Raw genomic sequence first — 15,698 nt, 5'->3', positions numbered from 1 at the left:
GTTGCTGCGGGGACCTCAGGGTCCCTCTAGCCTCGTGACAGTGTTCCTGGGGACTCTCTGGAGTTCCATCAAGGAAGGCGAGGCTCTTTTCGTGTTTGAAGGGGAACACGGACTTGCTCTGCATGCAGTGCAGTGGAATCGGGCATCATCTTGAGTTGATTTGGTTGACACACAGCCATTTCATGTTGCTTCGGGGACCTCAGTGTCCCTCTAGACATGTGACAGTGTTCTTGGGGTCTCTCTGGAGTTCCATCAAGGAAGTCAAGGCTCCTTTGTGTTTGATGGGGAACACGGACTTACTCTGCATGCATTGCAGGGGAATCAGGCCTCATCTCCCAGTGAGGGGAATGTCTCATTGTTTTTCTGTAGTTGCGGCGGGAACCTGGGTTATGTTCTCGAGTTACGGCGGGGATGGCCCTTCAAAACTCGTGTTTGTTCAGCGACGTCAGGACTCCTGCCTAGTTGCGAGGGACACCTTGGGATTCTCCTCGAGGCTTGGCAGGACAACAGAGACGCCTCTCGAGGTGAGGCGGGAGACCAAGTTTCTCTTTGCAGTTGCCAGAGCGATACTGTGACTCCTGTCAGTTTTCAAGAGGAGTCAGGCTTCGTCTCCTTTTGAAGCATTGAACTCCGCGTGCCTCTCGTGTTGTCAAATGGATATGACGCCTCCTGTCGAGATGAGGCGGGGAACTAGGGTATTCTCTAGGGTCTCTACAGGGGATTCAGACATCCCTTTGTCTTGTGAGATGAAAGACGAGTCTGCATTCAAGTCACTGCAGGGAAATCCGGCCTTATTTCGAGTCAGGGCATCTCGGTGTCCATTCCACTAGAGGCAGCAAACTCAGGGTCTCTCTCACGTACCTATATCTGAGAGAACCTTCCCCTTTAGGTGTTGTTTACATCTGGTATTTCTCTTGAGTCAAAGCCAGGGAATCAGCTCTCATCTCGAGATGATTTGCAGTTCACGGAGCTGTTTTCCAGTTGCTGTGCTGAACGTGGTGTTCCTCTATACCTAGGATGTTGTTCTCTCGGAATCACTGGAGTTGCCCAAAGAAAGTCAAGCCACTTGTCGTGTTTGATGGGGAACGCCGGATGGCTCTGGAGCCAATATAGCGGAATCTGGCCCCATTTCGAGTTGATCTGGGGTACACCGAGCACTTTCTTGTTGCTGCGGGGACCTCAGGGTCCCTCTAGACTTGTATCAGTGTCCTTGGGGAATCTCTGGAGTTCCATCAAGGAAGTCAAGGCTCCTTCATATTTGATGGAGAACACAGAATGGCTCTGCATGCAATGCAGAGGAATCGGGCATCATCTCGAGTTGATTTACTGTACACAGAACCATTTCATGTTGCTGCGCGGACCTCAGGGTCCCTCTAGGCATGTGACAGTGTTCTTGGGGTCTCTCTGGAGTTCCATTAAGGAAGTCAAAGCACCTTTCATGTTCGATGGGGAACACGGACTTACTCAGAATGCATTGCAGGGGAATCGGGCCTCATCTCGTGGAGAGTGGAAAGACTCATTGTTTCTCTGGAGTTGCGGTGGGAACCTGGGTTATGTTCTCGAGTTACGGCGGGGATAGCCCTTCAAAACTCGTGTTTGTTCAGCGAAGTCAGGACTCCTGTCTAGTTGTGAGGGACACCTTGGGATTCTCCTCGAGGCTTGGCAGGACAACAGAGACCCCTCTCGAGGTGAGGCAGGAGACTCAGTATCCCTTTGCAGTTGCCAGAGCACACTGTGACTCCTGTCAGTTTTCAAGAGGAGTCAGGCTTTGTCTCCTTTTGAAGCAGTGAACTCTGCGTGCCTCTCGTGTTGTCAAAGGGATGTGAGGCCTCCTTTCAAGATGAGGCGGGGAACTAGGGTATACTCTAGAGTCTCCACAGGGGATTCAGACATTCTTTTGTCTTGTGAGATGAAAGACGAGCCTGCATTCAAGTCACTGCAGGGAAATCCGGCCTTATTTCGAGTCAGGGCATCTCGGTGTCCATTCAAATAGAGGCAGCAAACTCAGGGTTCCTCTCACGTACCTATAGCTGAGAGAAGCCTCGTCTTTAGGTGTTGTTTACATCTGGTATTCCTCTTGAGTCAAAGCCAGGGAATCAGCTCTCATCTCAAGATGATTTGAGGTACACGGAGCTGTTTTCTAGTTGCTGTGCTGAACGTGGTGTTCCTCTATACTTAGGACAGTGTTCTCCGAGAATCTCTGGAGTTGCCTAAAGTATGTCAAGCCACTCGTTGTGTTTGATGGGGAATGCCGGAGGGCTCTGGAGCCAATGAAGGGGAAAATGGCCTCATTTCGAGTTGATTTGGGGTACACCGAGCTCTTTCGTGTTGCTGCGAGGACTTCAGGTTTCCTCTAGACTTGTATCAGTGTTCTTGGGGACTCTCTGGAGTTCCATCAAGGAAGTCAAGGCTCCTTTCATGTTTGATGGAGAGCACGGAATTGCTCTGCACGCAATGCAGGGGAGTCTGATCTCATCTCTCCTCGAACGGGAAGTCTCATGGTTTTTCTCGAGTTGCGGAGGGAACCAGGGTTATATTGTCGAGTGACGATGGGGACGGCCCCTCCAAACTCGTGTTTGTTCAGCGACGTCAGTACTCCTGTCTAATTGTGAGGGACAACTCGGGATTATCTTCCAGGCTTGGCAGGGCAATAGGGATGCCTCTGGAAGTGAGGCAGGAGACCCAGTGTCCTTTCAAGTTGCCACAGGGATACTGGGATTCCTGTCAATTTTCAAGAGGAGTCAGTCGTCGTCTACTTTTGAAGCATTGAACTCCGCGATCCACTCATATTGTCAAAGGGAAGTGAGGCGTCCTGTCCAGATGAGGCGGGAACCAGGTCTTTCTCTCGGGTTTTCACAGGGGATTCAGACATCCGTTCATCTTGTGAGATGAGAGACGAGCCAGCATTCAAGTCATTGCAGGGAACTCCGGCCTTATTTCGAGTCAGGGCATCTCGGTGTCCATTCCACTTGAGGCAGAAAACTCAGGGTCCCTCTCAAATACCTAGAGCTGAGAAAAGTATCCGCTTGAGCTGCTTGTGGAAAGTTGGCATTCCTCTTCATTCAATGCCAGGGAATCAGCTCTCATCTCGAAATGATTTGGGGTACATGGAGCTTTTCTCGCGTTGCTTTGCTGAAATTTGTGTTCCTCTAGACTTGGGACGGTGTTCTCGGGGAATCTCTGGAGTTGCCTAAAAGAATTCAAGCCACTTGTCCTGTTTGATGAGGAATGCAGGATTGCTCTGTAGCCAATGCAGGGGAATAGGGCGGCATCTTGATTTGATTTGCGGTACGAGGGGCTCTTTTTTGTTGCTGCATTGACCTCAAGGTCCCTCTAGACTTGTGACAGAGTTCTTGATGACTATGTGGAAATTCATATAGCAAGTCAAGGCTCCTTTCGTGTTTGATGGGGAACACTGACTTGCTCTGCACCTCAATGCAGGGGAATCGGGCCTCATCTCGCAGTGAGGGGGAAATCTCAAGATTTTCTCGAGTTGTGGCTGGAACCTGGGATATGTTCTCGAGCAATGGCGGGGATGGCCCTTCAAAAATCGTGTTGGTTCAGCGACGTCAGCACTCCTGTCTTGTTGTGAAGGACACAAAGGGATTCTCCTCGAGGCTTGGCAGGAAAATAGGGACGCCTCTCGAGGTGACGGGGGAGACCCAGGGTCCTTTCAAGTTGCTACAGGAATTTTGGGATTCCTATCAATTTTCAATAGGAGGCAGCCATCCTCTCCTTTTGAAGCATTTAACTCCGTGTGCCTCTCAAAATTTCAAAAGGATGTGAGGCCACTTGTTGAGATGAACCGGGGAACTAGGGCTTTCTCTAGGATCTCCACAAGGGATTCAGACATCCCTTCATCTTGTGTGATGAAAGAGGAGCCTGCATTCAAGTCACTGCAGGGAATTCCGGCCTTATTTCGTGACAGGGCATCTCGGTGTCCATTCTACTTGAGGGAGAAAACTCAGGGTCCCTCTCACATACCTAGAGCTGAGAAAAGCCTCCGCTTGTGCTGCTTGTGGAAAGTTGGCATTCCTCTTGATTCGAAGCTAGGGAATCAACTCTCATCTCGAAATGATTTGGGGTACATGGAGCTTTTCTCGAGTTGCTGTGCTGAACTTTGTGTTCCTCTAGACTTTGGGCGGTGTTCTCAGCGAATCTCTGGGGTTGCCTAAAAGAAGTCAAGCCACTTGTCCTTTGTGATGAGGAATGCAAGATTGCTCTGGAGCCAATGCAGGGAATCAGGCCTCATCTCAATTTGATTAGCGGTACACGGGGCTCTTTCATGTTGCTGCGTAGACATCAGGGTCTCTCTAGACTTGTGACAGAGTTCTTGGGGACTACGTGGAGTTTCATCTAGGAAGTCAAGGATCCATTTGTGTTTGATGGGGAACACCGATTTGCTCTGCATGCAATGCTGGGGAATCGGGCCTCATCTCGCTGCAAGAGGGAATTCTCATGGTTTTCTCGAGTTGTGGTGGGAACCTGGGGTATGTTCTTGAGTTACGGTGGGGATGGACTTTCAAAACTAGTGTTCAGCGATGTCAGGACTCCTGTCTAGTTGCGAGGGACAACTCAGGATTCTCCTCGAGGCTTGGCAGGCAATAGGGATGCCTCTCAAGGTGAGGCGGGAGACCCAGGGTCCTTTCAAGTTGCCCAGGGATGCTGGGATTGCTGTCAATTTTCAAGAGCAGTCAGTCATCGTCTACTATTGAAGCATTGAACTCCGCATTCCACTCGTGCTGTCAAAGGGATGTGAGGCCTCCTGTCGAAATGAGGCGGGGAACTAGGGCTTTCTCTAGGGTCTCCACAGGGGATTCAGACATCCCTTCTTCTTGTGTGATGAAAGACGAGCCTGCATTCAAGTCACTGCAGAGAAATCCGGCCTTATTTCGACTCACGACATCTCGGTGACCATTCCACTTGATGCAGCAAACTCAGGGTCCCCCTCACATACATATGGCTGAGAGAAGCCTCCTCTTCAGGGGCTTGTGGAAAGTTGGCATTCCTCTTGAGTAGAAGCCATGGAATCAGCTCTCATCTCGAGATGATTTGGGGTACACGGAGCTTTTCTCGAGTTCTGTGCTGAATTTGGTGTTCCTCGAGACTTGAGACGGTATTCTCGGGTAATCTCTGGAGTTGCCTAAAGGAGGTCAAGCCACTTGTCGTGTTTGATGGGGAACGCATGATGGCTCTTGAGACAATGGAGGGTAATCGGGCCTCATCTCGAGTTGATTTCAAGTACACAGTGTGCTTTCATGTTGCTGCGGGGACCTCAGGGTTCCTCTAGCCTCGTGACAGTGTTCCTGGGGACTCTCTGGAGTTCCATCAAGGAAGGCGAGGCTCTTTTCGTGTTTGAAGGGGAACACGGACTTGCTCTGCATGCAGTGCAGTGGAATCGGGCATCATCTTGAGTTGATTTGGTTGACACACAGCCATTTCATGTTGCTTCGGGGACCTCAGTGTCCCTCTAGACATGTGACAGTGTTCTTGGGGTCTCTCTGGAGTTCCATCAAGGAAGTCAAGGCTCCTTTGTGTTTGATGGGGAACACGGACTTACTCTGCATGCATTGCAGGGGAATCAGGCCTCATCTCCCAGTGAGGGGAATGTCTCATTGTTTTTCTGTAGTTGCGGCGGGAACCTGGGTTATGTTCTCGAGTTACGGCGGGGATGGCCCTTCAAAACTCGTGTTTGTTCAGCGACGTCAGGACTCCTGCCTAGTTGCGAGGGACACCTTGGGATTCTCCTCGAGGCTTGGCAGGACAACAGAGACGCCTCTCGAGGTGAGGCGGGAGACCAAGTTTCTCTTTGCAGTTGCCAGAGCGATACTGTGACTCCTGTCAGTTTTCAAGAGGAGTCAGGCTTCGTCTCCTTTTGAAGCATTGAACTCCGCGTGCCTCTCGTGTTGTCAAATGGATATGACGCCTCCTGTCGAGATGAGGCGGGGAACTAGGGTATTCTCTAGGGTCTCTACAGGGGATTCAGACATCCCTTTGTCTTGTGAGATGAAAGACGAGTCTGCATTCAAGTCACTGCAGGGAAATCCGGCCTTATTTCGAGTCAGGGCATCTCGGTGTCCATTCCACTAGAGGCAGCAAACTCAGGGTCTCTCTCACGTACCTATATCTGAGAGAACCTTCCCCTTTAGGTGTTGTTTACATCTGGTATTTCTCTTGAGTCAAAGCCAGGGAATCAGCTCTCATCTCGAGATGATTTGCAGTTCACGGAGCTGTTTTCCAGTTGCTGTGCTGAACGTGGTGTTCCTCTATACCTAGGATGTTGTTCTCTCGGAATCACTGGAGTTGCCCAAAGAAAGTCAAGCCACTTGTCGTGTTTGATGGGGAACGCCGGATGGCTCTGGAGCCAATATAGCGGAATCTGGCCCCATTTCGAGTTGATCTGGGGTACACCGAGCACTTTCTTGTTGCTGCGGGGACCTCAGGGTCCCTCTAGACTTGTATCAGTGTCCTTGGGGAATCTCTGGAGTTCCATCAAGGAAGTCAAGGCTCCTTCATATTTGATGGAGAACACAGAATGGCTCTGCATGCAATGCAGAGGAATCGGGCATCATCTCGAGTTGATTTACTGTACACAGAACCATTTCATGTTGCTGCGCGGACCTCAGGGTCCCTCTAGGCATGTGACAGTGTTCTTGGGGTCTCTCTGGAGTTCCATTAAGGAAGTCAAAGCACCTTTCATGTTCGATGGGGAACACGGACTTACTCAGAATGCATTGCAGGGGAATCGGGCCTCATCTCGTGGAGAGTGGAAAGACTCATTGTTTCTCTGGAGTTGCGGTGGGAACCTGGGTTATGTTCTCGAGTTACGGCGGGGATAGCCCTTCAAAACTCGTGTTTGTTCAGCGAAGTCAGGACTCCTGTCTAGTTGTGAGGGACACCTTGGGATTCTCCTCGAGGCTTGGCAGGACAACAGAGACCCCTCTCGAGGTGAGGCAGGAGACTCAGTATCCCTTTGCAGTTGCCAGAGCACACTGTGACTCCTGTCAGTTTTCAAGAGGAGTCAGGCTTTGTCTCCTTTTGAAGCAGTGAACTCTGCGTGCCTCTCGTGTTGTCAAAGGGATGTGAGGCCTCCTTTCAAGATGAGGCGGGGAACTAGGGTATACTCTAGAGTCTCCACAGGGGATTCAGACATTCTTTTGTCTTGTGAGATGAAAGACGAGCCTGCATTCAAGTCACTGCAGGGAAATCCGGCCTTATTTCGAGTCAGGGCATCTCGGTGTCCATTCAAATAGAGGCAGCAAACTCAGGGTTCCTCTCACGTACCTATAGCTGAGAGAAGCCTCGTCTTTAGGTGTTGTTTACATCTGGTATTCCTCTTGAGTCAAAGCCAGGGAATCAGCTCTCATCTCAAGATGATTTGAGGTACACGGAGCTGTTTTCTAGTTGCTGTGCTGAACGTGGTGTTCCTCTATACTTAGGACAGTGTTCTCCGAGAATCTCTGGAGTTGCCTAAAGTATGTCAAGCCACTCGTTGTGTTTGATGGGGAATGCCGGAGGGCTCTGGAGCCAATGAAGGGGAAAATGGCCTCATTTCGAGTTGATTTGGGGTACACCGAGCTCTTTCGTGTTGCTGCAAGGACTTCAGGTTTCCTCTAGACTTGTATCAGTGTTCTTGGGGACTCTCTGGAGTTCCATCAAGGAAGTCAAGGCTCCTTTCATGTTTGATGGAGAGCACGGAATTGCTCTGCACGCAATGCAGGGGAGTCTGATCTCATCTCTCCTCGAACGGGAAGTCTCATGGTTTTTCTCGAGTTGCGGAGGGAACCAGGGTTATATTGTCGAGTGACGATGGGGACGGCCCCTCCAAACTCGTGTTTGTTCAGCGACGTCAGTACTCCTGTCTAATTGTGAGGGACAACTCGGGATTATCTTCCAGGCTTGGCAGGGCAATAGGGATGCCTCTGGAAGTGAGGCAGGAGACCCAGTGTCCTTTCAAGTTGCCACAGGGATACTGGGATTCCTGTCAATTTTCAAGAGGAGTCAGTCGTCGTCTACTTTTGAAGCATTGAACTCCGCGATCCACTCATATTGTCAAAGGGAAGTGAGGCGTCCTGTCCAGATGAGGCGGGAACCAGGTCTTTCTCTCGGGTTTTCACAGGGGATTCAGACATCCGTTCATCTTGTGAGATGAGAGACGAGCCAGCATTCAAGTCATTGCAGGGAACTCCGGCCTTATTTCGAGTCAGGGCATCTCGGTGTCCATTCCACTTGAGGCAGAAAACTCAGGGTCCCTCTCAAATACCTAGAGCTGAGAAAAGTATCCGCTTGAGCTGCTTGTGGAAAGTTGGCATTCCTCTTCATTCAATGCCAGGGAATCAGCTCTCATCTCGAAATGATTTGGGGTACATGGAGCTTTTCTCGCGTTGCTTTGCTGAAATTTGTGTTCCTCTAGACTTGGGACGGTGTTCTCGGGGAATCTCTGGAGTTGCCTAAAAGAATTCAAGCCACTTGTCCTGTTTGATGAGGAATGCAGGATTGCTCTGTAGCCAATGCAGGGGAATAGGGCGGCATCTTGATTTGATTTGCGGTACGAGGGGCTCTTTTTTGTTGCTGCATTGACCTCAAGGTCCCTCTAGACTTGTGACAGAGTTCTTGATGACTATGTGGAAATTCATATAGCAAGTCAAGGCTCCTTTCGTGTTTGATGGGGAACACTGACTTGCTCTGCACCTCAATGCAGGGGAATCGGGCCTCATCTCGCAGTGAGGGGGAAATCTCAAGATTTTCTCGAGTTGTGGCTGGAACCTGGGATATGTTCTCGAGCAATGGCGGGGATGGCCCTTCAAAAATCGTGTTGGTTCAGCGACGTCAGCACTCCTGTCTTGTTGTGAAGGACACAAAGGGATTCTCCTCGAGGCTTGGCAGGAAAATAGGGACGCCTCTCGAGGTGACGGGGGAGACCCAGGGTCCTTTCAAGTTGCTACAGGAATTTTGGGATTCCTATCAATTTTCAATAGGAGGCAGCCATCCTCTCCTTTTGAAGCATTTAACTCCGCGTGCCTCTCAAAATTTCAAAAGGATGTGAGGCCACTTGTTGAGATGAACCGGGGAACTAGGGCTTTCTCTAGGATCTCCACAAGGGATTCAGACATCCCTTCATCTTGTGTGATGAAAGAGGAGCCTGCATTCAAGTCACTGCAGGGAATTCCGGCCTTATTTCGTGACAGGGCATCTCGGTGTCCATTCTACTTGAGGGAGAAAACTCAGGGTCCCTCTCACATACCTAGAGCTGAGAAAAGCCTCCGCTTGTGCTGCTTGTGGAAAGTTGGCATTCCTCTTGATTCGAAGCTAGGGAATCAACTCTCATCTCGAAATGATTTGGGGTACATGGAGCTTTTCTCGAGTTGCTGTGCTGAACTTTGTGTTCCTCTAGACTTCGGGCGGTGTTCTCAGCGAATCTCTGGGGTTGCCTAAAAGAAGTCAAGCCACTTGTCCTTTGTGATGAGGAATGCAAGATTGCTCTGGAGCCAATGCAGGGAATCAGGCCTCATCTCAATTTGATTAGCGGTACACGGGGCTCTTTCATGTTGCTGCGTAGACATCAGGGTCTCTCTAGACTTGTGACAGAGTTCTTGGGGACTACGTGGAGTTTCATCTAGGAAGTCAAGGATCCATTTGTGTTTGATGGGGAACACCGATTTGCTCTGCATGCAATGCTGGGGAATCGGGCCTCATCTCGCTGCAAGAGGGAATTCTCATGGTTTTCTCGAGTTGTGGTGGGAACCTGGGGTATGTTCTTGAGTTACGGTGGGGATGGACTTTCAAAACTAGTGTTCAGCGATGTCAGGACTCCTGTCTAGTTGCGAGGGACAACTCAGGATTCTCCTCGAGGCTTGGCAGGCAATAGGGATGCCTCTCAAGGTGAGGCGGGAGACCCAGGGTCCTTTCAAGTTGCCCAGGGATGCTGGGATTGCTGTCAATTTTCAAGAGCAGTCAGTCATCGTCTACTATTGAAGCATTGAACTCCGCATTCCACTCGTGCTGTCAAAGGGATGTGAGGCCTCCTGTCGAAATGAGGCGGGGAACTAGGGCTTTCTCTAGGGTCTCCACAGGGGATTCAGACATCCCTTCTTCTTGTGTGATGAAAGACGAGCCTGCATTCAAGTCACTGCAGAGAAATCCGGCCTTATTTCGACTCACGACATCTCGGTGACCATTCCACTTGATGCAGCAAACTCAGGGTCCCCCTCACATACATATGGCTGAGAGAAGCCTCCTCTTCAGGGGCTTGTGGAAAGTTGGCATTCCTCTTGAGTAGAAGCCATGGAATCAGCTCTCATCTCGAGATGATTTGGGGTACACGGAGCTTTTCTCGAGTTCTGTGCTGAATTTGGTGTTCCTCGAGACTTGAGACGGTATTCTCGGGTAATCTCTGGAGTTGCCTAAAGGAGGTCAAGCCACTTGTCGTGTTTGATGGGGAACGCATGATGGCTCTTGAGACAATGGAGGGTAATCGGGCCTCATCTCGAGTTGATTTCAAGTACACAGTGTGCTTTCATGTTGCTGCGGGGACCTCAGGGTTCCTCTAGCCTCGTGACAGTGTTCCTGGGGACTCTCTGGAGTTCCATCAAGGAAGGCGAGGCTCTTTTCGTGTTTGAAGGGGAACACGGACTTGCTCTGCATGCAGTGCAGTGGAATCGGGCATCATCTTGAGTTGATTTGGTTGACACACAGCCATTTCATGTTGCTTCGGGGACCTCAGTGTCCCTCTAGACATGTGACAGTGTTCTTGGGGTCTCTCTGGAGTTCCATCAAGGAAGTCAAGGCTCCTTTGTGTTTGATGGGGAACACGGACTTACTCTGCATGCATTGCAGGGGAATCAGGCCTCATCTCCCAGTGAGGGGAATGTCTCATTGTTTTTCTGTAGTTGCGGCGGGAACCTGGGTTATGTTCTCGAGTTACGGCGGGGATGGCCCTTCAAAACTCGTGTTTGTTCAGCGACGTCAGGACTCCTGCCTAGTTGCGAGGGACACCTTGGGATTCTCCTCGAGGCTTGGCAGGACAACAGAGACGCCTCTCGAGGTGAGGCGGGAGACCAAGTTTCTCTTTGCAGTTGCCAGAGCGATACTGTGACTCCTGTCAGTTTTCAAGAGGAGTCAGGCTTCGTCTCCTTTTGAAGCATTGAACTCCGCGTGCCTCTCGTGTTGTCAAATGGATATGACGCCTCCTGTCGAGATGAGGCGGGGAACTAGGGTATTCTCTAGGGTCTCTACAGGGGATTCAGACATCCCTTTGTCTTGTGAGATGAAAGACGAGTCTGCATTCAAGTCACTGCAGGGAAATCCGGCCTTATTTCGAGTCAGGGCATCTCGGTGTCCATTCCACTAGAGGCAGCAAACTCAGGGTCTCTCTCACGTACCTATATCTGAGAGAACCTTCCCCTTTAGGTGTTGTTTACATCTGGTATTTCTCTTGAGTCAAAGCCAGGGAATCAGCTCTCATCTCGAGATGATTTGCAGTTCACGGAGCTGTTTTCCAGTTGCTGTGCTGAACGTGGTGTTCCTCTATACCTAGGATGTTGTTCTCTCGGAATCACTGGAGTTGCCCAAAGAAAGTCAAGCCACTTGTCGTGTTTGATGGGGAACGCCGGATGGCTCTGGAGCCAATATAGCGGAATCTGGCCCCATTTCGAGTTGATCTGGGGTACACCGAGCACTTTCTTGTTGCTGCGGGGACCTCAGGGTCCCTCTAGACTTGTATCAGTGTCCTTGGGGAATCTCTGGAGTTCCATCAAGGAAGTCAAGGCTCCTTCATATTTGATGGAGAACACAGAATGGCTCTGCATGCAATGCAGGGGAATCGGGCATCATCTCGAGTTGATTTACTGTACACAGAACCATTTCATGTTGCTGCGCGGACCTCAGGGTCCCTCTAGGCATGTGACAGTGTTCTTGGGGTCTCTCTGGAGTTCCATTAAGGAAGTCAAAGCACCTTTCATGTTCGATGGGGAACACGGACTTACTCAGAATGCATTGCAGGGGAATCGGGCCTCATCTCGTGGAGAGTGGAAAGACTCATTGTTTCTCTGGAGTTGCGGTGGGAACCTGGGTTATGTTCTCGAGTTACGGCGGGGATAGCCCTTCAAAACTCGTGTTTGTTCAGCGAAGTCAGGACTCCTGTCTAGTTGTGAGGGACACCTTGGGATTCTCCTCGAGGCTTGGCAGGACAACAGAGACCCCTCTCGAGGTGAGGCAGGAGACTCAGTATCCATTTGCAGTTGCCAGAGCACACTGTGACTCCTGTCAGTTTTCAAGAGGAGTCAGGCTTTGTCTCCTTTTGAAGCAGTGAACTCTGCGTGCCTCTCGTGTTGTCAAAGGGATGTGAGGCCTCCTTTCAAGATGAGGCGGGGAACTAGGGTATACTCTAGAGTCTCCACAGGGGATTCAGACATTCTTTTGTCTTGTGAGATGAAAGACGAGCCTGAATTCAAGTCACTGCAGGGAAATCTGGCCTTATTTCGAGTCAGGGCATCTCGGTGTCCATTCAAATAGAGGCAGCAAACTCAGGGTTCCTCTCACGTACCTATAGCTGAGAGAAGCCTCGTCTTTAGGTGTTGTTTACATCTGGTATTCCTCTTGAGTCAAAGCCAGGGAATCAGCTCTCATCTCAAGATGATTTGAGGTACACGGAGCTGTTTTCTAGTTGCTGTGCTGAACGTGGTGTTCCTCTATACTTAGGACAGTGTTCTCCGAGAATCTCTGGAGTTGCCTAAAGTATGTCAAGCCACTCGTTGTGTTTGATGGGGAACGCCGGAGGGCTCTGGAGCCAATGAAGGGGAAAATGGCCTCATTTCGAGTTGATTTGGGGTACACCGAGCTCTTTCGTGTTGCTGCGAGGACTTCAGGTTTCCTCTAGACTTGTATCAGTGTTCTTGGGGACTCTCTGGAGTTCCATCAAGGAAGTCAAGGCTCCTTTCATGTTTGATGGAGAGAACGGAATTGCTCTGCACGCAATGCAGGGGAGTCTGATCTCATCTCTCCTCGAACGGGAAGTCTCATGGTTTTTCTCGAGTTGCGGAGGGAACCAGGGTTATATTGTCGAGTGACGATGGGGACGGCCCCTCCAAACTCGTGTTTGTTCAGCGACGTCAGTACTCCTGTCTAATTGTGAGGGACAACTCGGGATTATCTTCCAGGCTTGGCAGGGCAATAGGGATGCCTCTGGAAGTGAGGCAGGAGACCCAGTGTCCTTTCAAGTTGCCACAGGGATACTGGGATTCCTGTCAATTTTCAAGAGGAGTCAGTCGTCGTCTACTTTTGAAGCATTGAACTCCGCGATCCACTCATATTGTCAAAGGGAAGTGAGGCGTCCTGTCCAGATGAGGCGGGAACCAGGTCTTTCTCTCGGGTTTTCACAGGGGATTCAGACATCCGTTCATCTTGTGAGATGAGAGACGAGCCAGCATTCAAGTCATTGCAGGGAACTCCGGCCTTATTTCGAGTCAGGGCATCTCGGTGTCCATTCCACTTGAGGCAGAAAACTCAGGGTCCCTCTCAAATACCTAGAGCTGAGAAAAGTATCCGCTTGAGCTGCTTGTGGAAAGTTGGCATTCCTCTTCATTCAATGCCAGGGAATCAGCTCTCATCTCGAAATGATTTGGGGTACATGGAGCTTTTCTCGCGTTGCTTTGCTGAAATTTGTGTTCCTCTAGACTTGGGACGGTGTTCTCGGGGAATCTCTGGAGTTGCCTAAAAGAATTCAAGCCACTTGTCCTGTTTGATGAGGAATGCAGGATTGCTCTGTAGCCAATGCAGGGGAATAGGGCGGCATCTTGATTTGATTTGCGGTACGAGGGGCTCTTTTTTGTTGCTGCATTGACCTCAAGGTCCCTCTAGACTTGTGACAGAGTTCTTGATGACTATGTGGAAATTCATATAGCAAGTCAAGGCTCCTTTCGTGTTTGATGGGGAACACTGACTTGCTCTGCACCTCAATGCAGGGGAATCGGGCCTCATCTCGCAGTGAGGGGGAAATCTCAAGATTTTCTCGAGTTGTGGCTGGAACCTGGGATATGTTCTCGAGCAATGGCGGGGATGGCCCTTCAAAAATCGTGTTGGTTCAGCGACGTCAGCACTCCTGTCTTGTTGTGAAGGACACAAAGGGATTCTCCTCGAGGCTTGGCAGGAAAATAGGGACGCCTCTCGAGGTGACGGGGGAGACCCAGGGTCCTTTCAAGTTGCTACAGGAATTTTGGGATTCCTATCAATTTTCAATAGGAGGCAGCCATCCTCTCCTTTTGAAGCATTTAACTCCGCGTGCCTCTCGAAATTTCAAAAGGATGTGAGGCCACTTGTTGAGATGAACCGGGGAACTAGGGCTTTCTCTAGGGTCTCCACAAGGGATTCAGACATCCCTTCATCTTGTGTGATGAAAGAGGAGCCTGCATTCAAGTCACTGCAGGGAATTCCGGCCTTATTTCGTGACAGGGCATCTCGGTGTCCATTCTACTTGAGGGAGAAAACTCAGGGTCCCTCTCACATACCTAGAGCTGAGAAAAGCCTCCGCTTGTGCTGCTTGTGGAAAGTTGGCATTCCTCTTGATTCGAAGCTAGGGAATCAACTCTCATCTCGAAATGATTTGGGGTACATGGAGCTTTTCTCGAGTTGCTGTGCTGAACTTTGTGTTCCTCTAGACTTCGGGCGGTGTTCTCAGCGAATCTCTGGGGTTGCCTAAAAGAAGTCAAGCCACTTGTCCTTTGTGATGAGGAATGCAAGATTGCTCTGGAGCCAATGCAGGGAATCAGGCCTCATCTCAATTTGATTAGCGGTACACGGGGCTCTTTCATGTTGCTGCGTAGACATCAGGGTCTCTCTAGACTTGTGACAGAGTTCTTGGGGACTACGTGGAGTTTCATCTAGGAAGTCAAGGATCCATTTGTGTTTGATGGGGAACACCGATTTGCTCTGCATGCAATGCTGGGGAATCGGGCCTCATCTCGCTGCAAGAGGGAATTCTCATGGTTTTCTCGAGTTGTGGTGGGAACCTGGGGTATGTTCTTGAGTTACGGTGGGGATGGACTTTCAAAACTAGTGTTCAGCGATGTCAGGACTCCTGTCTAGTTGCGAGGGACAACTCAGGATTCTCCTCGAGGCTTGGCAGGCAATAGGGATGCCTCTCAAGGTGAGGCGGGAGACCCAGGGTCCTTTCAAGTTGCCCAGGGATGCTGGGATTGCTGTCAATTTTCAAGAGCAGTCAGTCATCGTCTACTATTGAAGCATTGAACTCCGCATTCCACTCGTGCTGTCAAAGGGATGTGAGGCCTCCTGTCGAAATGAGGCGGGGAACTAGGGCTTTCTCTAGGGTCTCCACAGGGGATTCAGACATCCCTTCTTCTTGTGTGATGAAAGACGAGCCTGCATTCAAGTCACTGCAGAGAAATCCGGCCTTATTTCGACTCACGACATCTCGGTGACCATTCCACTTGATGCAGCAAACTCAGGGTCCCCCTCACATACATATGGCTGAGAGAAGCCTCCTCTTCAGGGGCTTGTGGAAAGTTGGCATTCCTCTTGAGTAGAAGCCATGGAATCAGCTCTCATCTCGAGATGATTTGGGGTACATGGAGCTTTTCTCGAGTTCTGTGCTGAATTTGGTGTTCCTCGAGACTTGAGACGGTATTCTCGGGTAATCTCTGGAGTTGCCTAAAGGAGGTCAAGCCACTTGTCGTGTTTGATGG

The sequence above is a fragment of the Dama dama genome, chromosome X (genome assembly GCF_033118175.1).
Source record: "Dama dama isolate Ldn47 chromosome X, ASM3311817v1, whole genome shotgun sequence".
In the NCBI taxonomy this organism is placed as follows: domain Eukaryota; kingdom Metazoa; phylum Chordata; class Mammalia; order Artiodactyla; family Cervidae; genus Dama; species Dama dama.
Note: the sequence above shows the minus strand (reverse complement) of the source record.